At 40.2% G+C, this 20,247-nt stretch overlaps 18 non-coding genes across 18 annotated transcripts; all 18 read left to right on the forward strand.

Moving 5' to 3' along the window:
- Positions 1-169: 169 nt before the first annotated feature.
- Positions 170-363, forward strand: LOC144424874 (U2 spliceosomal RNA). Its single transcript, XR_013477094.1, has one exon. It is a non-coding gene; the product is annotated as a U2 spliceosomal RNA (small nuclear RNA).
- A 975-nt stretch (positions 364-1,338) lies between these two features.
- Positions 1,339-1,532, forward strand: LOC144424732 (U2 spliceosomal RNA). Its single transcript, XR_013476952.1, has one exon. It is a non-coding gene; the product is annotated as a U2 spliceosomal RNA (small nuclear RNA).
- A 975-nt stretch (positions 1,533-2,507) lies between these two features.
- LOC144424733 (U2 spliceosomal RNA) lies at positions 2,508-2,701 on the forward strand. Its single transcript, XR_013476953.1, has one exon. It is a non-coding gene; the product is annotated as a U2 spliceosomal RNA (small nuclear RNA).
- A 975-nt stretch (positions 2,702-3,676) lies between these two features.
- LOC144424876 (U2 spliceosomal RNA) lies at positions 3,677-3,870 on the forward strand. The gene has a single exon (XR_013477096.1). It is a non-coding gene; the product is annotated as a U2 spliceosomal RNA (small nuclear RNA).
- Positions 3,871-4,845: 975 nt separating this feature from the next.
- Positions 4,846-5,039, forward strand: LOC144424734 (U2 spliceosomal RNA). The gene has a single exon (XR_013476954.1). It is a non-coding gene; the product is annotated as a U2 spliceosomal RNA (small nuclear RNA).
- Positions 5,040-6,014: 975 nt separating this feature from the next.
- LOC144424735 (U2 spliceosomal RNA) lies at positions 6,015-6,208 on the forward strand. Its single transcript, XR_013476955.1, has one exon. It is a non-coding gene; the product is annotated as a U2 spliceosomal RNA (small nuclear RNA).
- A 975-nt stretch (positions 6,209-7,183) lies between these two features.
- On the forward strand, positions 7,184-7,377 carry LOC144424736 (U2 spliceosomal RNA). Its single transcript, XR_013476956.1, has one exon. It is a non-coding gene; the product is annotated as a U2 spliceosomal RNA (small nuclear RNA).
- Positions 7,378-8,352: 975 nt separating this feature from the next.
- On the forward strand, positions 8,353-8,546 carry LOC144424817 (U2 spliceosomal RNA). The gene has a single exon (XR_013477037.1). It is a non-coding gene; the product is annotated as a U2 spliceosomal RNA (small nuclear RNA).
- Positions 8,547-9,521: 975 nt separating this feature from the next.
- LOC144424737 (U2 spliceosomal RNA) lies at positions 9,522-9,715 on the forward strand. Its single transcript, XR_013476957.1, has one exon. It is a non-coding gene; the product is annotated as a U2 spliceosomal RNA (small nuclear RNA).
- A 975-nt stretch (positions 9,716-10,690) lies between these two features.
- Positions 10,691-10,884, forward strand: LOC144424738 (U2 spliceosomal RNA). The gene has a single exon (XR_013476958.1). It is a non-coding gene; the product is annotated as a U2 spliceosomal RNA (small nuclear RNA).
- Positions 10,885-11,859: 975 nt separating this feature from the next.
- Positions 11,860-12,053, forward strand: LOC144424739 (U2 spliceosomal RNA). Its single transcript, XR_013476959.1, has one exon. It is a non-coding gene; the product is annotated as a U2 spliceosomal RNA (small nuclear RNA).
- Positions 12,054-13,028: 975 nt separating this feature from the next.
- Positions 13,029-13,222, forward strand: LOC144424740 (U2 spliceosomal RNA). Its single transcript, XR_013476960.1, has one exon. It is a non-coding gene; the product is annotated as a U2 spliceosomal RNA (small nuclear RNA).
- A 975-nt stretch (positions 13,223-14,197) lies between these two features.
- On the forward strand, positions 14,198-14,391 carry LOC144424741 (U2 spliceosomal RNA). The gene has a single exon (XR_013476961.1). It is a non-coding gene; the product is annotated as a U2 spliceosomal RNA (small nuclear RNA).
- Positions 14,392-15,366: 975 nt separating this feature from the next.
- Positions 15,367-15,560, forward strand: LOC144424743 (U2 spliceosomal RNA). Its single transcript, XR_013476963.1, has one exon. It is a non-coding gene; the product is annotated as a U2 spliceosomal RNA (small nuclear RNA).
- A 975-nt stretch (positions 15,561-16,535) lies between these two features.
- LOC144424744 (U2 spliceosomal RNA) lies at positions 16,536-16,729 on the forward strand. Its single transcript, XR_013476964.1, has one exon. It is a non-coding gene; the product is annotated as a U2 spliceosomal RNA (small nuclear RNA).
- Positions 16,730-17,704: 975 nt separating this feature from the next.
- Positions 17,705-17,898, forward strand: LOC144424745 (U2 spliceosomal RNA). The gene has a single exon (XR_013476965.1). It is a non-coding gene; the product is annotated as a U2 spliceosomal RNA (small nuclear RNA).
- A 975-nt stretch (positions 17,899-18,873) lies between these two features.
- LOC144424746 (U2 spliceosomal RNA) lies at positions 18,874-19,067 on the forward strand. The gene has a single exon (XR_013476966.1). It is a non-coding gene; the product is annotated as a U2 spliceosomal RNA (small nuclear RNA).
- A 975-nt stretch (positions 19,068-20,042) lies between these two features.
- Positions 20,043-20,236, forward strand: LOC144424821 (U2 spliceosomal RNA). The gene has a single exon (XR_013477041.1). It is a non-coding gene; the product is annotated as a U2 spliceosomal RNA (small nuclear RNA).
- The last annotated feature ends 11 nt before the right edge of the window (positions 20,237-20,247 follow it).

Here is a 20,247-nt window from a genome sequence, read left to right on the forward strand (position 1 = left end):
CCTGAGATGTCAGTCAACGGTTAAAATAAATCGTAACCTTCAACCATCCAGAATGGGTCCACCATTCCCAGCCCCACTAATTAGTATTGTAAGTGGAAACTTAATCACCGTCACCGGAACCGTTTTCATAAATTCCCAATACATTATTGCGTGAAAACACCGACCATTTATCGCTTCTTCGGCCTATTGGCTAAGATCAAGTGTAGTAACTGTTCTATCCAGATTAATACCTGAATCGTGGGGTACTCCCCCACTCTTGTATTAATTTGATTTTTGCGACGACGAGAGCGAGGGTTCGGCTTGCCACTCCGCTCTCACCGGTCGGCTTGGCGTTGCACTACAGCCTTGACTGGCCCGTCACTTTCCTATTCGGAAAGTTACGATTTATATAATGTTTGTCATGTTTCTCCTACTACTTTGTAAGGCAAAGCGAGTACTCACCCTCGTTCCGTGTCTTTTGGAATGGGCGCGGAGCGTCAGGCACGAAGACAGCTGCAAATCTTCCATACTGCTTCCACCGGAGTAACTTCGGAACGCACAACAATTTCACGAATTCTTTAAATGGAAGTTAGATGGGCATTGTGATGTCACAGAGCAGAGACTGCAATTAAAATGTATTTGGTTACAGGCGAAGAGAATCTGGAATTTCTTTAACCGGTTAACTGCAGCGTGACGTTTGACGTAATATTTATTGTTTTAGCTTATTACGTCGCAATGGTTACAAATTAATTTCGAGTGATTTATCCTGGTATCTCTCAAAATTATTGACGAATCTAGATCGTTTTGTGATCCCTTGCTGCAAGAGATATGCAGCGTGCTTTGGACATATGGAAGTATTTTCGTGAAACAGTTTCCGTTATTCAATGTCACTTATGTGACAAATTTACAGTGCCCAGTGTGCAAATTCTTCTTTGAGATATCATACGGAAAAACAGCATCAACTGCGCCACATGGAATAGACAATTTACGCTTTTACCGAAAACTGATTATGAATTTATCATTGTCCAATTTTCATAATCAGCAATCTTGGTACTTCAATTATTTTTCACCTCTATTGGGTCTCTACAAATACAGTTAGTGATATTCTTTTAAATGAAACGCTACAGGAAATAAATTTGCGAAGACGTAATCATTTCTGACAAAATTGTACATTATAAAGATGATTTGTACCTGAGATGTCAGTCAACGGTTAAAATAAATCGTAACCTTCAACCATCCAGAATGGGTCCACCATTCCCAGCCCCACTAATTAGTATTGTAAGTGGAAACTTAATCACCGTCACCGGAACCGTTTTCATAAATTCCCAATACATTATTGCGTGAAAACACCGACCATTTATCGCTTCTTCGGCCTATTGGCTAAGATCAAGTGTAGTAACTGTTCTATTCAGATTAATACCTGAATCGTGGGGTACTCCCCCACTCTTGTATTAATTTGATTTTTGCGACGACGAGAGCGAGGGTTCGGCTTGCCACTCCGCTCTCACCGGTCGGCTTGGCGTTGCACTACAGCCTTGACTGGCCCGTCACTTTCCTATTCGGAAAGTTACGATTTATATAATGTTTGTCATGTTTCTCCTACTACTTTGTAAGGCAAAGCGAGTACTCACCCTCGTTCCGTGTCTTTTGGAATGGGCGCGGAGCGTCAGGCACGAAGACAGCTGCAAATCTTCCATACTGCTTCCACCGGAGTAACTTCGGAACGCACAACAATTTCACGAATTCTTTAAATGGAAGTTAGATGGGCATTGTGATGTCACAGAGCAGAGACTGCAATTAAAATGTATTTGGTTACAGGCGAAGAGAATCTGGAATTTCTTTAACCGGTTAACTGCAGCGTGACGTTTGACGTAATATTTATTGTTTTAGCTTATTACGTCGCAATGGTTACAAATTAATTTCGAGTGATTTATCCTGGTATCTCTCAAAATTATTGACGAATCTAGATCGTTTTGTGATCCCTTGCTGCAAGAGATATGCAGCGTGCTTTGGACATATGGAAGTATTTTCGTGAAACAGTTTCCGTTATTCAATGTCACTTATGTGACAAATTTACAGTGCCCAGTGGGCAAATTCTTCTTTGAGATATCATACGGAAAAACAGCATCAACTGCGCCACATGGAATAGACAATTTACGCTTTTACCGAAAACTGATTATGAATTTATCATTGTCCAATTTTCATAATCAGCAATCTTGGTACTTCAATTATTTTTCACCTCTATTGGGTCTCTACAAATACAGTTAGTGATATTCTTTTAAATGAAACGCTACAGGAGATAAATTTGCGAAGACGTAATCATTTCTGACAAAATTGTACATTATAAAGATGATTTGTACCTGAGATGTCAGTCAACGGTTAAAATAAATCGTAACCTTCAACCATCCAGAATGGGTCCACCATTCCCAGCCCCACTAATTAGTATTGTAAGTGGAAACTTAATCACCGTCACCGGAACCGTTTTCATAAATTCCCAATACATTATTGCGTGAAAACACCGACCATTTATCGCTTCTTCGGCCTATTGGCTAAGATCAAGTGTAGTAACTGTTCTATTCAGATTAATACCTGAATCGTGGGGTACTCCCCCACTCTTGTATTAATTTGATTTTTGCGACGACGAGAGCGAGGGTTCGGCTTGCCACTCCGCTCTCACCGGTCGGCTTGGCGTTGCACTACAGCCTTGACTGGCCCGTCACTTTCCTATTCGGAAAGTTACGATTTATATAATGTTTGTCATGTTTCTCCTACTACTTTGTAAGGCAAAGCGAGTACTCACCCTCGTTCCGTGTCTTTTGGAATGGGCGCGGAGCGTCAGGCACGAAGACAGCTGCAAATCTTCCATACTGCTTCCACCGGAGTAACTTCGGAACGCACAACAATTTCACGAATTCTTTAAATGGAAGTTAGATGGGCATTGTGATGTCACAGAGCAGAGACTGCAATTAAAATGTATTTGGTTACAGGCGAAGAGAATCTGGAATTTCTTTAACCGGTTAACTGCAGCGTGACGTTTGGCGTAATATTTATTGTTTTAGCTTATTACGTCGCAATGGTTACAAATTAATTTCGAGTGATTTATCCTGGTATCTCTCAAAATTATTGACGAATCTAGATCGTTTTGTGATCCCTTGCTGCAAGAGATATGCAGCGTGCTTTGGACAAATGGAAGTATTTTCGTGAAACAGTTTCCGTTATTCAATGTCACTTATGTGACAAATTTACAGTGCCCAGTGTGCAAATTCTTCTTTGAGATATCATACGGAAAAACAGCATCAACTGCGCCACATGGAATAGACAATTTACGCTTTTACCGAAAACTGATTATGAATTTATCATTGTCCAAATTTCATAATCAGCAATCTTGGTACTTCAATTATTTTTCACCTCTATTGGGTCTCTACAAATACAGTTAGTGATATTCTTTTAAATGAAACGCTACAGGAGATAAATTTGCGAAGACGTAATCATTTCTGACAAAATTGTACATTATAAAGATGATTTGTTCCTGAGATGTCAGTCAACGGTTAAAATAAATCGTAACCTTCAACCATCCAGAATGGGTCCACCATTCCCAGCCCCACTAATTAGTATTGTAAGTGGAAACTTAATCACCGTCACCGGAACCGTTTTCATAAATTCCCAATACATTATTGCGTGAAAACACCGACCATTTATCGCTTCTTCGGCCTATTGGCTAAGATCAAGTGTAGTAACTGTTCTATCCAGATTAATACCTGAATCGTGGGGTACTCCCCCACTCTTGTATTAATTTGATTTTTGCGACGACGAGAGCGAGGGTTCGGCTTGCCACTCCGCTCTCACCGGTCGGCTTGGCGTTGCACTACAGCCTTGACTGGCCCGTCACTTTCCTATTCGGAAAGTTACGATTTATATAATGTTTGTCATGTTTCTCCTACTACTTTGTAAGGCAAAGCGAGTACTCACCCTCGTTCCGTGTCTTTTGGAATGGGCGCGGAGCGTCAGGCACGAAGACAGCTGCAAATCTTCCATACTGCTTCCACCGGAGTAACTTCGGAACGCACAACAATTTCACGAATTCTTTAAATGGAAGTTAGATGGGCATTGTGATGTCACAGAGCAGAGACTGCAATTAAAATGTATTTGGTTACAGGCGAAGAGAATCTGGAATTTCTTTAACCGGTTAACTGCAGCGTGACGTTTGACGTAATATTTATTGTTTTAGCTTATTACGTCGCAATGGTTACAAATTAATTTCGAGTGATTTATCCTGGTATCTCTCAAAATTATTGACGAATCTAGATCGTTTTGTGATCCCTTGCTGCAAGAGATATGCAGCGTGCTTTGGACATATGGAAGTATTTTCGTGAAACAGTTTCCGTTATTCAATGTCACTTATGTGACAAATTTACAGTGCCCAGTGTGCAAATTCTTCTTTGAGATATCATACGGAAAAACAGCATCAACTGCGCCACATGGAATAGACAATTTACGCTTTTACCGAAAACTGATTATGAATTTATCATTGTCCAATTTTCATAATCAGCAATCTTGGTACTTCAATTATTTTTCACCTCTATTGGGTCTCTACAAATACAGTTAGTGATATTCTTTTAAATGAAACGCTACAGGAAATAAATTTGCGAAGACGTAATCATTTCTGACAAAATTGTACATTATAAAGATGATTTGTACCTGAGATGTCAGTCAACGGTTAAAATAAATCGTAACCTTCAACCATCCAGAATGGGTCCACCATTCCCAGCCCCACTAATTAGTATTGTAAGTGGAAACTTAATCACCGTCACCGGAACCGTTTTCATAAATTCCCAATACATTATTGCGTGAAAACACCGACCATTTATCGCTTCTTCGGCCTATTGGCTAAGATCAAGTGTAGTAACTGTTCTATTCAGATTAATACCTGAATCGTGGGGTACTCCCCCACTCTTGTATTAATTTGATTTTTGCGACGACGAGAGCGAGGGTTCGGCTTGCCACTCCGCTCTCACCGGTCGGCTTGGCGTTGCACTACAGCCTTGACTGGCCCGTCACTTTCCTATTCGGAAAGTTACGATTTATATAATGTTTGTCATGTTTCTCCTACTACTTTGTAAGGCAAAGCGAGTACTCACCCTCGTTCCGTGTCTTTTGGAATGGGCGCGGAGCGTCAGGCACGAAGACAGCTGCAAATCTTCCATACTGCTTCCACCGGAGTAACTTCGGAACGCACAACAATTTCACGAATTCTTTAAATGGAAGTTAGATGGGCATTGTGATGTCACAGAGCAGAGACTGCAATTAAAATGTATTTGGTTACAGGCGAAGAGAATCTGGAATTTCTTTAACCGGTTAACTGCAGCGTGACGTTTGACGTAATATTTATTGTTTTAGCTTATTACGTCGCAATGGTTACAAATTAATTTCGAGTGATTTATCCTGGTATCTCTCAAAATTATTGACGAATCTAGATCGTTTTGTGATCCCTTGCTGCAAGAGATATGCAGCGTGCTTTGGACATATGGAAGTATTTTCGTGAAACAGTTTCCGTTATTCAATGTCACTTATGTGACAAATTTACAGTGCCCAGTGGGCAAATTCTTCTTTGAGATATCATACGGAAAAACAGCATCAACTGCGCCACATGGAATAGACAATTTACGCTTTTACCGAAAACTGATTATGAATTTATCATTGTCCAATTTTCATAATCAGCAATCTTGGTACTTCAATTATTTTTCACCTCTATTGGGTCTCTACAAATACAGTTAGTGATATTCTTTTAAATGAAACGCTACAGGAGATAAATTTGCGAAGACGTAATCATTTCTGACAAAATTGTACATTATAAAGATGATTTGTACCTGAGATGTCAGTCAACGGTTAAAATAAATCGTAACCTTCAACCATCCAGAATGGGTCCACCATTCCCAGCCCCACTAATTAGTATTGTAAGTGGAAACTTAATCACCGTCACCGGAACCGTTTTCATAAATTCCCAATACATTATTGCGTGAAAACACCGACCATTTATCGCTTCTTCGGCCTATTGGCTAAGATCAAGTGTAGTAACTGTTCTATTCAGATTAATACCTGAATCGTGGGGTACTCCCCCACTCTTGTATTAATTTGATTTTTGCGACGACGAGAGCGAGGGTTCGGCTTGCCACTCCGCTCTCACCGGTCGGCTTGGCGTTGCACTACAGCCTTGACTGGCCCGTCACTTTCCTATTCGGAAAGTTACGATTTATATAATGTTTGTCATGTTTCTCCTACTACTTTGTAAGGCAAAGCGAGTACTCACCCTCGTTCCGTGTCTTTTGGAATGGGCGCGGAGCGTCAGGCACGAAGACAGCTGCAAATCTTCCATACTGCTTCCACCGGAGTAACTTCGGAACGCACAACAATTTCACGAATTCTTTAAATGGAAGTTAGATGGGCATTGTGATGTCACAGAGCAGAGACTGCAATTAAAATGTATTTGGTTACAGGCGAAGAGAATCTGGAATTTCTTTAACCGGTTAACTGCAGCGTGACGTTTGGCGTAATATTTATTGTTTTAGCTTATTACGTCGCAATGGTTACAAATTAATTTCGAGTGATTTATCCTGGTATCTCTCAAAATTATTGACGAATCTAGATCGTTTTGTGATCCCTTGCTGCAAGAGATATGCAGCGTGCTTTGGACAAATGGAAGTATTTTCGTGAAACAGTTTCCGTTATTCAATGTCACTTATGTGACAAATTTACAGTGCCCAGTGTGCAAATTCTTCTTTGAGATATCATACGGAAAAACAGCATCAACTGCGCCACATGGAATAGACAATTTACGCTTTTACCGAAAACTGATTATGAATTTATCATTGTCCAAATTTCATAATCAGCAATCTTGGTACTTCAATTATTTTTCACCTCTATTGGGTCTCTACAAATACAGTTAGTGATATTCTTTTAAATGAAACGCTACAGGAGATAAATTTGCGAAGACGTAATCATTTCTGACAAAATTGTACATTATAAAGATGATTTGTACCTGAGATGTCAGTCAACGGTTAAAATAAATCGTAACCTTCAACCATCCAGAATGGGTCCACCATTCCCAGCCCCACTAATTAGTATTGTAAGTGGAAACTTAATCACCGTCACCGGAACCGTTTTCATAAATTCCCAATACATTATTGCGTGAAAACACCGACCATTTATCGCTTCTTCGGCCTATTGGCTAAGATCAAGTGTAGTAACTGTTCTATTCAGATTAATACCTGAATCGTGGGGTACTCCCCCACTCTTGTATTAATTTGATTTTTGCGACGACGAGAGCGAGGGTTCGGCTTGCCACTCCGCTCTCACCGGTCGGCTTGGCGTTGCACTACAGCCTTGACTGGCCCGTCACTTTCCTATTCGGAAAGTTACGATTTATATAATGTTTGTCATGTTTCTCCTACTACTTTGTAAGGCAAAGCGAGTACTCACCCTCGTTCCGTGTCTTTTGGAATGGGCGCGGAGCGTCAGGCACGAAGACAGCTGCAAATCTTCCATACTGCTTCCACCGGAGTAACTTCGGAACGCACAACAATTTCACGAATTCTTTAAATGGAAGTTAGATGGGCATTGTGATGTCACAGAGCAGAGACTGCAATTAAAATGTATTTGGTTACAGGCGAAGAGAATCTGGAATTTCTTTAACCGGTTAACTGCAGCGTGACGTTTGACGTAATATTTATTGTTTTAGCTTATTACGTCGCAATGGTTACAAATTAATTTCGAGTGATTTATCCTGGTATCTCTCAAAATTATTGACGAATCTAGATCGTTTTGTGATCCCTTGCTGCAAGAGATATGCAGCGTGCTTTGGACATATGGAAGTATTTTCGTGAAACAGTTTCCGTTATTCAATGTCACTTATGTGACAAATTTACAGTGCCCAGTGTGCAAATTCTTCTTTGAGATATCATACGGAAAAACAGCATCAACTGCGCCACATGGAATAGACAATTTACGCTTTTACCGAAAACTGATTATGAATTTATCATTGTCCAATTTTCATAATCAGCAATCTTGGTACTTCAATTATTTTTCACCTCTATTGGGTCTCTACAAATACAGTTAGTGATATTCTTTTAAATGAAACGCTACAGGAGATAAATTTGCGAAGACGTAATCATTTCTGACAAAATTGTACATTATAAAGATGATTTGTTCCTGAGATGTCAGTCAACGGTTAAAATAAATCGTAACCTTCAACCATCCAGAATGGGTCCACCATTCCCAGCCCCACTAATTAGTATTGTAAGTGGAAACTTAATCACCGTCACCGGAACCGTTTTCATAAATTCCCAATACATTATTGCGTGAAAACACCGACCATTTATCGCTTCTTCGGCCTATTGGCTAAGATCAAGTGTAGTAACTGTTCTATTCAGATTAATACCTGAATCGTGGGGTACTCCCCCACTCTTGTATTAATTTGATTTTTGCGACGACGAGAGCGAGGGTTCGGCTTGCCACTCCGCTCTCAACGGTCGGCTTGGCGTTGCACTACAGCCTTGACTGGCCCGTCACTTTCCTATTCGGAAAGTTACGATTTATATAATGTTTGTCATGTTTCTCCTACTACTTTGTAAGGCAAAGCGAGTACTCACCCTCGTTCCGTGTCTTTTGGAATGGGCGCGGAGCGTCAGGCACGAAGACAGCTGCAAATCTTCCATACTGCTTCCACCGGAGTAACTTCGGAACGCACAACAATTTCACAAATTCTTTAAATGGAAGTTAGATGGGCATTGTGATGTCACAGAGCAGAGACTGCAATTAAAATGTATTTGGTTACAGGCGAAGAGAATCTGGAATTTCTTTAACCGGTTAACTGCAGCGTGACGTTTGACGTAATATTTATTGTTTTAGCTTATTACGTCGCAATGGTTACAAATTAATTTCGAGTGATTTATCCTGGTATCTCTCAAAATTATTGACGAATCTAGATCGTTTTGTGATCCCTTGCTGCAAGAGATATGCAGCGTGCTTTGGACATATGGAAGTATTTTCGTGAAACAGTTTCCGTTATTCAATGTCACTTATGTGACAAATTTACAGTGCCCAGTGTGCAAATTCTTCTTTGAGATATCATACGGAAAAACAGCATCAACTGCGCCACATGGAATAGACAATTTACGCTTTTACCGAAAACTGATTATGAATTTATCATTGTCCAAATTTCATAATCAGCAATCTTGGTACTTCAATTATTTTTCACCTCTATTGGGTCTCTACAAATACAGTTAGTGATATTCTTTTAAATGAAACGCTACAGGAGATAAATTTGCGAAGACGTAATCATTTCTGACAAAATTGTACATTATAAAGATGATTTGTACCTGAGATGTCAGTCAACGGTTAAAATAAATCGTAACCTTCAACCATCCAGAATGGGTCCACCATTCCCAGCCCCACTAATTAGTATTGTAAGTGGAAACTTAATCACCGTCACCGGAACCGTTTTCATAAATTCCCAATACATTATTGCGTGAAAACACCGACCATTTATCGCTTCTTCGGCCTATTGGCTAAGATCAAGTGTAGTAACTGTTCTATTCAGATTAATACCTGAATCGTGGGGTACTCCCCCACTCTTGTATTAATTTGATTTTTGCGACGACGAGAGCGAGGGTTCGGCTTGCCACTCCGCTCTCACCGGTCGGCTTGGCGTTGCACTACAGCCTTGACTGGCCCGTCACTTTCCTATTCGGAAAGTTACGATTTATATAATGTTTGTCATGTTTCTCCTACTACTTTGTAAGGCAAAGCGAGTACTCACCCTCGTTCCGTGTCTTTTGGAATGGGCGCGGAGCGTCAGGCACGAAGACAGCTGCAAATCTTCCATACTGCTTCCACCGGAGTAACTTCGGAACGCACAACAATTTCACGAATTCTTTAAATGGAAGTTAGATGGGCATTGTGATGTCACAGAGCAGAGACTGCAATTAAAATGTATTTGGTTACAGGCGAAGAGAATCTGGAATTTCTTTAACCGGTTAACTGCAGCGTGACGTTTGACGTAATATTTATTGTTTTAGCTTATTACGTCGCAATGGTTACAAATTAATTTCGAGTGATTTATCCTGGTATCTCTCAAAATTATTGACGAATCTAGATCGTTTTGTGATCCCTTGCTGCAAGAGATATGCAGCGTGCTTTGGACATATGGAAGTATTTTCGTGAAACAGTTTCCGTTATTCAATGTCACTTATGTGACAAATTTACAGTGCCCAGTGTGCAAATTCTTCTTTGAGATATCATACGGAAAAACAGCATCAACTGCGCCACATGGAATAGACAATTTACGCTTTTACCGAAAACTGATTATGAATTTATCATTGTCCAATTTTCATAATCAGCAATCTTGGTACTTCAATTATTTTTCACCTCTATTGGGTCTCTACAAATACAGTTAGTGATATTCTTTTAAATGAAACGCTACAGGAAATAAATTTGCGAAGACGTAATCATTTCTGACAAAATTGTACATTATAAAGATGATTTGTTCCTGAGATGTCAGTCAACGGTTAAAATAAATCGTAACCTTCAACCATCCAGAATGGGTCCACCATTCCCAGCCCCACTAATTAGTATTGTAAGTGGAAACTTAATCACCGTCACCGGAACCGTTTTCATAAATTCCCAATACATTATTGCGTGAAAACACCGACCATTTATCGCTTCTTCGGCCTATTGGCTAAGATCAAGTGTAGTAACTGTTCTATTCAGATTAATACCTGAATCGTGGGGTACTCCCCCACTCTTGTATTAATTTGATTTTTGCGACGACGAGAGCGAGGGTTCGGCTTGCCACTCCGCTCTCACCGGTCGGCTTGGCGTTGCACTACAGCCTTGACTGGCCCGTCACTTTCCTATTCGGAAAGTTACGATTTATATAATGTTTGTCATGTTTCTCCTACTACTTTGTAAGGCAAAGCGAGTACTCACCCTCGTTCCGTGTCTTTTGGAATGGGCGCGGAGCGTCAGGCACGAAGACAGCTGCAAATCTTCCATACTGCTTCCACCGGAGTAACTTCGGAACGCACAACAATTTCACGAATTCTTTGAATGGAAGTTAGATGGGCATTGTGATGTCACAGAGCAGAGACTGCAATTAAAATGTATTTGGTTACAGGCGAAGAGAATCTGGAATTTCCTTAACCGGTTAACTGCAGCGTGACGTTTGACGTAATATTTATTGTTTTAGCTTATTACGTCGCAATGGTTACAAATTAATTTCGAGTGATTTATCCTGGTATCTCTCAAAATTATTGACGAATCTAGATCGTTTTGTGATCCCTTGCTGCAAGAGATATGCAGCGTGCTTTGGACATATGGAAGTATTTTCGTGAAACAGTTTCCGTTATTCAATGTCACTTATGTGACAAATTTACAGTGCCCAGTGTGCAAATTCTTCTTTGAGATATCATACGGAAAAACAGCATCAACTGCGCCACATGGAATAGACAATTTACGCTTTTACCGAAAACTGATTATGAATTTATCATTGTCCAAATTTCATAATCAGCAATCTTGGTACTTCAATTATTTTTCACCTCTATTGGGTCTCTACAAATACAGTTAGTGATATTCTTTTAAATGAAACGCTACAGGAGATAAATTTGCGAAGACGTAATCATTTCTGACAAAATTGTACATTATAAAGATGATTTGTACCTGAGATGTCAGTCAACGGTTAAAATAAATCGTAACCTTCAACCATCCAGAATGGGTCCACCATTCCCAGCCCCACTAATTAGTATTGTAAGTGGAAACTTAATCACCGTCACCGGAACCGTTTTCATAAATTCCCAATACATTATTGCGTGAAAACACCGACCATTTATCGCTTCTTCGGCCTATTGGCTAAGATCAAGTGTAGTAACTGTTCTATTCAGATTAATACCTGAATCGTGGGGTACTCCCCCACTCTTGTATTAATTTGATTTTTGCGACGACGAGAGCGAGGGTTCGGCTTGCCACTCCGCTCTCACCGGTCGGCTTGGCGTTGCACTACAGCCTTGACTGGCCCGTCACTTTCCTATTCGGAAAGTTACGATTTATATAATGTTTGTCATGTTTCTCCTACTACTTTGTAAGGCAAAGCGAGTACTCACCCTCGTTCCGTGTCTTTTGGAATGGGCGCGGAGCGTCAGGCACGGAGACAGCTGCAAATCTTCCATACTGCTTCCACCGGAGTAACTTCGGAACGCACAACAATTTCACGAATTCTTTAAATGGAAGTTAGATGGGCATTGTGATGTCACAGAGCAGAGACTGCAATTAAAATGTATTTGGTTACAGGCGAAGAGAATCTGGAATTTCTTTAACCGGTTAACTGCAGCGTGACGTTTGACGTAATATTTATTGTTTTAGCTTATTACGTCGCAATGGTTACAAATTAATTTCGAGTGATTTATCCTGGTATCTCTCAAAATTATTGACGAATCTAGATCGTTTTGTGATCCCTTGCTGCAAGAGATATGCAGCGTGCTTTGGACATATGGAAGTATTTTCGTGAAACAGTTTCCGTTATTCAATGTCACTTATGTGACAAATTTACAGTGCCCAGTGTGCAAATTCTTCTTTGAGATATCATACGGAAAAACAGCATCAACTGCGCCACATGGAATAGACAATTTACGCTTTTACCGAAAACTGATTATGAATTTATCATTGTCCAATTTTCATAATCAGCAATCTTGGTACTTCAATTATTTTTCACCTCTATTGGGTCTCTACAAATACAGTTAGTGATATTCTTTTAAATGAAACGCTACAGGAAATAAATTTGCGAAGACGTAATCATTTCTGACAAAATTGTACATTATAAAGATGATTTGTTCCTGAGATGTCAGTCAACGGTTAAAATAAATCGTAACCTTCAACCATCCAGAATGGGTCCACCATTCCCAGCCCCACTAATTAGTATTGTAAGTGGAAACTTAATCACCGTCACCGGAACCGTTTTCATAAATTCCCAATACATTATTGCGTGAAAACACCGACCATTTATCGCTTCTTCGGCCTATTGGCTAAGATCAAGTGTAGTAACTGTTCTATTCAGATTAATACCTGAATCGTGGGGTACTCCCCCACTCTTGTATTAATTTGATTTTTGCGACGACGAGAGCGAGGGTTCGGCTTGCCACTCCGCTCTCACCGGTCGGCTTGGCGTTGCACTACAGCCTTGACTGGCCCGTCACTTTCCTATTCGGAAAGTTACGATTTATATAATGTTTGTCATGTTTCTCCTACTACTTTGTAAGGCAAAGCGAGTACTCACCCTCGTTCCGTGTCTTTTGGAATGGGCGCGGAGCGTCAGGCACGAAGACAGCTGCAAATCTTCCATACTGCTTCCACCGGAGTAACTTCGGAACGCACAACAATTTCACGAATTCTTTGAATGGAAGTTAGATGGGCATTGTGATGTCACAGAGCAGAGACTGCAATTAAAATGTATTTGGTTACAGGCGAAGAGAATCTGGAATTTCCTTAACCGGTTAACTGCAGCGTGACGTTTGACGTAATATTTATTGTTTTAGCTTATTACGTCGCAATGGTTACAAATTAATTTCGAGTGATTTATCCTGGTATCTCTCAAAATTATTGACGAATCTAGATCGTTTTGTGATCCCTTGCTGCAAGAGATATGCAGCGTGCTTTGGACATATGGAAGTATTTTCGTGAAACAGTTTCCGTTATTCAATGTCACTTATGTGACAAATTTACAGTGCCCAGTGTGCAAATTCTTCTTTGAGATATCATACGGAAAAACAGCATCAACTGCGCCACATGGAATAGACAATTTACGCTTTTACCGAAAACTGATTATGAATTTATCATTGTCCAATTTTCATAATCAGCAATCTTGGTACTTCAATTATTTTTCACCTCTATTGGGTCTCTACAAATACAGTTAGTGATATTCTTTTAAATGAAACGCTACAGGAAATAAATTTGCGAAGACGTAATCATTTCTGACAAAATTGTACATTATAAAGATGATTTGTACCTGAGATGTCAGTCAACGGTTAAAATAAATCGTAACCTTCAACCATCCAGAATGGGTCCACCATTCCCAGCCCCACTAATTAGTATTGTAAGTGGAAACTTAATCACCGTCACCGGAACCGTTTTCATAAATTCCCAATACATTATTGCGTGAAAACACCGATCATTTATCGCTTCTTCGGCCTATTGGCTAAGATCAAGTGTAGTAACTGTTCTATTCAGATTAATACCTGAATCGTGGGGTACTCCCCCACTCTTGTATTAATTTGATTTTTGCGACGACGAGAGCGAGGGTTCGGCTTGCCACTCCGCTCTCACCGGTCGGCTTGGCGTTGCACTACAGCCTTGACTGGCCCGTCACTTTCCTATTCGGAAAGTTACGATTTATATAATGTTTGTCATGTTTCTCCTACTACTTTGTAAGGCAAAGCGAGTACTCACCCTCGTTCCGTGTCTTTTGGAATGGGCGCGGAGCGTCAGGCACGAAGACAGCTGCAAATCTTCCATACTGCTTCCACCGGAGTAACTTCGGAACGCACAACAATTTCACGAATTCTTTAAATGGAAGTTAGATGGGCATTGTGATGTCACAGAGCAGAGACTGCAATTAAAATGTATTTGGTTACAGGCGAAGAGAATCTGGAATTTCTTTAACCGGTTAACTGCAGCGTGACGTTTGACGTAATATTTATTGTTTTAGCTTATTACGTCGCAATGGTTACAAATTAATTTCGAGTGATTTATCCTGGTATCTCTCAAAATTATTGACGAATCTAGATCGTTTTGTGATCCCTTGCTGCAAGAGATATGCAGCGTGCTTTGGACATATGGAAGTATTTTCGTGAAACAGTTTCCGTTATTCAATGTCACTTATGTGACAAATTTACAGTGCCCAGTGTGCAAATTCTTCTTTGAGATATCATACGGAAAAACAGCATCAACTGCGCCACATGGAATAGACAATTTACGCTTTTACCGAAAACTGATTATGAATTTATCATTGTCCAAATTTCATAATCAGCAATCTTGGTACTTCAATTATTTTTCACCTCTATTGGGTCTCTACAAATACAGTTAGTGATATTCTTTTAAATGAAACGCTACAGGAGATAAATTTGCGAAGACGTAATCATTTCTGACAAAATTGTACATTATAAAGATGATTTGTACCTGAGATGTCAGTCAACGGTTAAAATAAATCGTAACCTTCAACCATCCAGAATGGGTCCACCATTCCCAGCCCCACTAATTAGTATTGTAAGTGGAAACTTAATCACCGTCACCGGAACCGTTTCCATAAATTCCCAATACATTATTGCGTGAAAACACCGACCATTTATCGCTTCTTCGGCCTATTGGCTAAGATCAAGTGTAGTAACTGTTCTATTCAGATTAATACCTGAATCGTGGGGTACTCCCCCACTCTTGTATTAATTTGATTTTTGCGACGACGAGAGCGAGGGTTCGGCTTGCCACTCCGCTCTCACCGGTCGGCTTGGCGTTGCACTACAGCCTTGACTGGCCCGTCACTTTCCTATTCGGAAAGTTACGATTTATATAATGTTTGTCATGTTTCTCCTACTACTTTGTAAGGCAAAGCGAGTACTCACCCTCGTTCCGTGTCTTTTGGAATGGGCGCGGAGCGTCAGGCACGAAGACAGCTGCAAATCTTCCATACTGCTTCCACCGGAGTAACTTCGGAACGCACAACAATTTCACGAATTCTTTAAATGGAAGTTAGATGGGCATTGTGATGTCACAGAGCAGAGACTGCAATTAAAATGTATTTGGTTACAGGCGAAGAGAATCTGGAATTTCTTTAACCGGTTAACTGCAGCGTGACGTTTGACGTAATATTTATTGTTTTAGCTTATTACGTCGCAATGGTTACAAATTAATTTCGAGTGATTTATCCTGGTATCTCTCAAAATTATTGACGAATCTAGATCGTTTTGTGATCCCTTGCTGCAAGAGATATGCAGCGTGCTTTGGACATATGGAAGTATTTTCGTGAAACAGTTTCCGTTATTCAATGTCACTTATGTGACAAATTTACAGTGCCCAGTGTGCAAATTCTTCTTTGAGATATCATACGGAAAAACAGCATCAACTGCGCCACATGGAATAGACAATTTACGCTTTTACCGAAAACTGATTATGAATTTATCATTGTCCAATTTTCATAATCAGCAATCTTGGTACTTCAATTATTTTTCACCTCTATTGGGACTCTACAAATACAGTTAGTGATATTCTTTTAAATGAAACGCTACAGGAGATAAATTTGCGAAGACGTAATCATTTCTGACAAAATTGTACATTATAAAGATGATTTGTTCCTGAGATGTCAGTCAACGGTTAAAATAAATCGTAACCTTCAACCATCCAGAATGGGTCCACCATTCCCAGCCCCACTAATTAGTATTGTAAGTGGAAACTTAATCACCGTCACCGGAACCGTTTTCATAAATTCCCAATACATTATTGCGTGAAAACACCGACCATTTATCGCTTCTTCGGCCTATTGGCTAAGATCAAGTGTAGTAACTGTTCTATTCAGATTAATACCTGAATCGTGGGGTACTCCCCCACTCTTGTATTAATTTGATTTTTGCGACGACGAGAGCGAGGGTTCGGCTTGCCACTCCGCTCTCACCGGTCGGCTTGGCGTTGCACTACAGCCTTGACTGGCCCGTCACTTTCCTATTCGGAAAGTTACGATTTATATAATGTTTGTCATGTTTCTCCTACTACTTTGTAAGGCAAAGCGAGTACTCACCCTCGTTCCGTGTCTTTTGGAATGGGCGCGGAGCGTCAGGCACGAAGACAGCTGCAAATCTTCCATACTGCTTCCACCGGAGTAACTTCGGAACGCACAACAATTTCACGAATTCTTTAAATGGAAGTTAGATGGGCATTGTGATGTCACAGAGCAGAGACTGCAATTAAAATGTATTTGGTTACAGGCGAAGAGAATCTGGAATTTCTTTAACCGGTTAACTGCAGCGTGACGTTTGACGTAATATTTATTGTTTTAGCTTATTACGTCGCAATGGTTACAAATTAATTTCGAGTGATTTATCCTGGTATCTCTCAAAATTATTGACGAATCTAGATCGTTTTGTGATCCCTTGCTGCAAGAGATATGCAGCGTGCTTTGGACATATGGAAGTATTTTCGTGAAACAGTTTCCGTTATTCAATGTCACTTATGTGACAAATTTACACTGCCCAGTGTGCAAATTCTTCTTTGAGATATCATACGGAAAAACAGCATCAACTGCGCCACATGGAATAGACAATTTACGCTTTTACCGAAAACTGATTATGAATTTATCATTGTCCAATTTTCATAATCAGCAATCTTGGTACTTCAATTATTTTTCACCTCTATTGGGTCTCTACAAATACAGTTAGTGATATTCTTTTAAATGAAACGCTACAGGAAATAAATTTGCGAAGACGTAATCATTTCTGACAAAATTGTACATTATAAAGATGATTTGTACCTGAGATGTCAGTCAACGGTTAAAATAAATCGTAACCTTCAACCATCCAGAATGGGTCCACCATTCCCAGCCCCACTAATTAGTATTGTAAGTGGAAACTTAATCACCGTCACCGGAACCGTTTTCATAAATTCCCAATACATTATTGCGTGAAAACACCGACCATTTATCGCTTCTTCGGCCTATTGGCTAAGATCAAGTGTAGTAACTGTTCTATTCAGATTAATACCTGAATCGTGGGGTACTCCCCCACTCTTGTATTAATTTGATTTTTGCGACGACGAGAGCGAGGGTTCGGCTTGCCACTCCGCTCTCACCGGTCGGCTTGGCGTTGCACTACAGCCTTGACTGGCCCGTCACTTTCCTATTCGGAAAGTTACGATTTATATAATGTTTGTCATGTTTCTCCTACTACTTTGTAAGGCAAAGCGAGTACTCACCCTCGTTCCGTGTCTTTTGGAATGGGCGCGGAGCGTCAGGCACGAAGACAGCTGCAAATCTTCCATACTGCTTCCACCGGAGTAACTTCGGAACGCACAACAATTTCACGAATTCTTTAAATGGAAGTTAGATGGGCATTGTGATGTCACAGAGCAGAGACTGCAATTAAAATGTATTTGGTTACAGGCGAAGAGAATCTGGAATTTCTTTAACCGGTTAACTGCAGCGTGACGTTTGACGTAATATTTATTGTTTTAGCTTATTACGTCGCAATGGTTACAAATTAATTTCGAGTGATTTATCCTGGTATCTCTCAAAATTATTGACGAATCTAGATCGTTTTGTGATCCCTTGCTGCAAGAGATATGCAGCGTGCTTTGGACATATGGAAGTATTTTCGTGAAACAGTTTCCGTTATTCAATGTCACTTATGTGACAAATTTACAGTGCCCAGTGTGCAAATTCTTCTTTGAGATATCATACGGAAAAACAGCATCAACTGCGCCACATGGAATAGACAATTTACGCTTTTACCGAAAACTGATTATGAATTTATCATTGTCCAATTTTCATAATCAGCAATCTTGGTACTTCAATTATTTTTCACCTCTATTGGGTCTCTACAAATACAGTTAGTGATATTCTTTTAAATGAAACGCTACAGAAGATAAATTTGCGAAGACGTAATCATTTCTGACAAAATTGTACATTATAAAGATGATTTGTACCTGAGATGTCAGTCAACGGTTAAAATAAATCGTAACCTTCAACCATCCAGAATGGGTCCACCATTCCCAGCCCCACTAATTAGTATTGTAAGTGGAAACTTAATCACCGTCACCGGAACCGTTTTCATAAATTCCCAATACATTATTGCGTGAAAACACCGACCATTTATCGCTTCTTCGGCCTATTGGCTAAGATCAAGTGTAGTAACTGTTCTATTCAGATTAATACCTGAATCGTGGGGTACTCCCCCACTCTTGTATTAATTTGATTTTTGCGACGACGAGAGCGAGGGTTCGGCTTGCCACTCCGCTCTCACCGGTCGGCTTGGCGTTGCACTACAGCCTTGACTGGCCCGTCACTTTCCTATTCGGAAAGTTACGATTTATATAATGTTTGTCATGTTTCTCCTACTACTTTGTAAGGCAAAGCGAGTACTCACCCTCGTTCCGTGTCTTTTGGAATGGGCGCGGAGCGTCAGGCACGAAGACAGCTGCAAATCTTCCATACTGCTTCCACCGGAGTAACTTCGGAACGCACAACAATTTCACGAATTCTTTAAATGGAAGTTAGATGGGCATTGTGATGTCACAGAGCAGAGACTGCAATTAAAATGTATTTGGTTACAGGCGAAGAGAATCTGGAATTTCTTTAACCGGTTAACTGTAGCGTGACGTTTGACGTAATATTTATTGTTTTAGCTTATTACGTCGCAATGGTTACAAATTAATTTCGAGTGATTTATCCTGGTATCTCTCAAAATTATTGACGAATCTAGATCGTTTTGTGATCCCTTGCTGCAAGAGATATGCAGCGTGCTTTGGACATATGGAAGTATTTTCGTGAAACAGTTTCCGTTATTCAATGTCACTTATGTGACAAATTTACAGTGCCCAGTGTGCAAATTCTTCTTTGAGATATCATACGGAAAAACAGCATCAACTGCGCCACATGGAATAGACAATTTACGCTTTTACCGAAAACTGATTATGAATTTATCATTGTCCAATTTTCATAATCAGCAATCTTGGTACTTCAATTATTTTTCACCTCTATTGGGTCTCTACAAATACAGTTAGTGATATTCTTTTAAATGAAACGCTACAGGAGATAAATTTGCGAAGACGTAATCATTTCTGACAAAATTGTACATTATAAAGATGATTTGTTCCTGAGATGTCAGTCAACGGTTAAAATAAATCGTAACCTTCAACCATCCAGAATGGGTCCACCATTCCCAGCCCCACTAATTAGTATTGTAAGTGGAAACTTAATCACCGTCACCGGAACCGTTTTCATAAATTCCCAATACATTATTGCGTGAAAACACCGACCATTTATCGCTTCTTCGGCCTATTGGCTAAGATCAAGTGTAGTAACTGTTCTATTCAGATTAATACCTGAATCGTGGGGTACACCCCCACTCTTGTATTAATTTGATTTTTGCGACGACGAGAGCGAGGGTTCGGCTTGCCACTCCGCTCTCACCGGTCGGCTTGGCGTTGCACTACAGCCTTGACTGGCCCGTCACTTTCCTATTCGGA

Source organism: Styela clava, chromosome 6 (assembly GCF_964204865.1).
Source record: "Styela clava chromosome 6, kaStyClav1.hap1.2, whole genome shotgun sequence".
NCBI classification, from domain to species: domain Eukaryota; kingdom Metazoa; phylum Chordata; class Ascidiacea; order Stolidobranchia; family Styelidae; genus Styela; species Styela clava.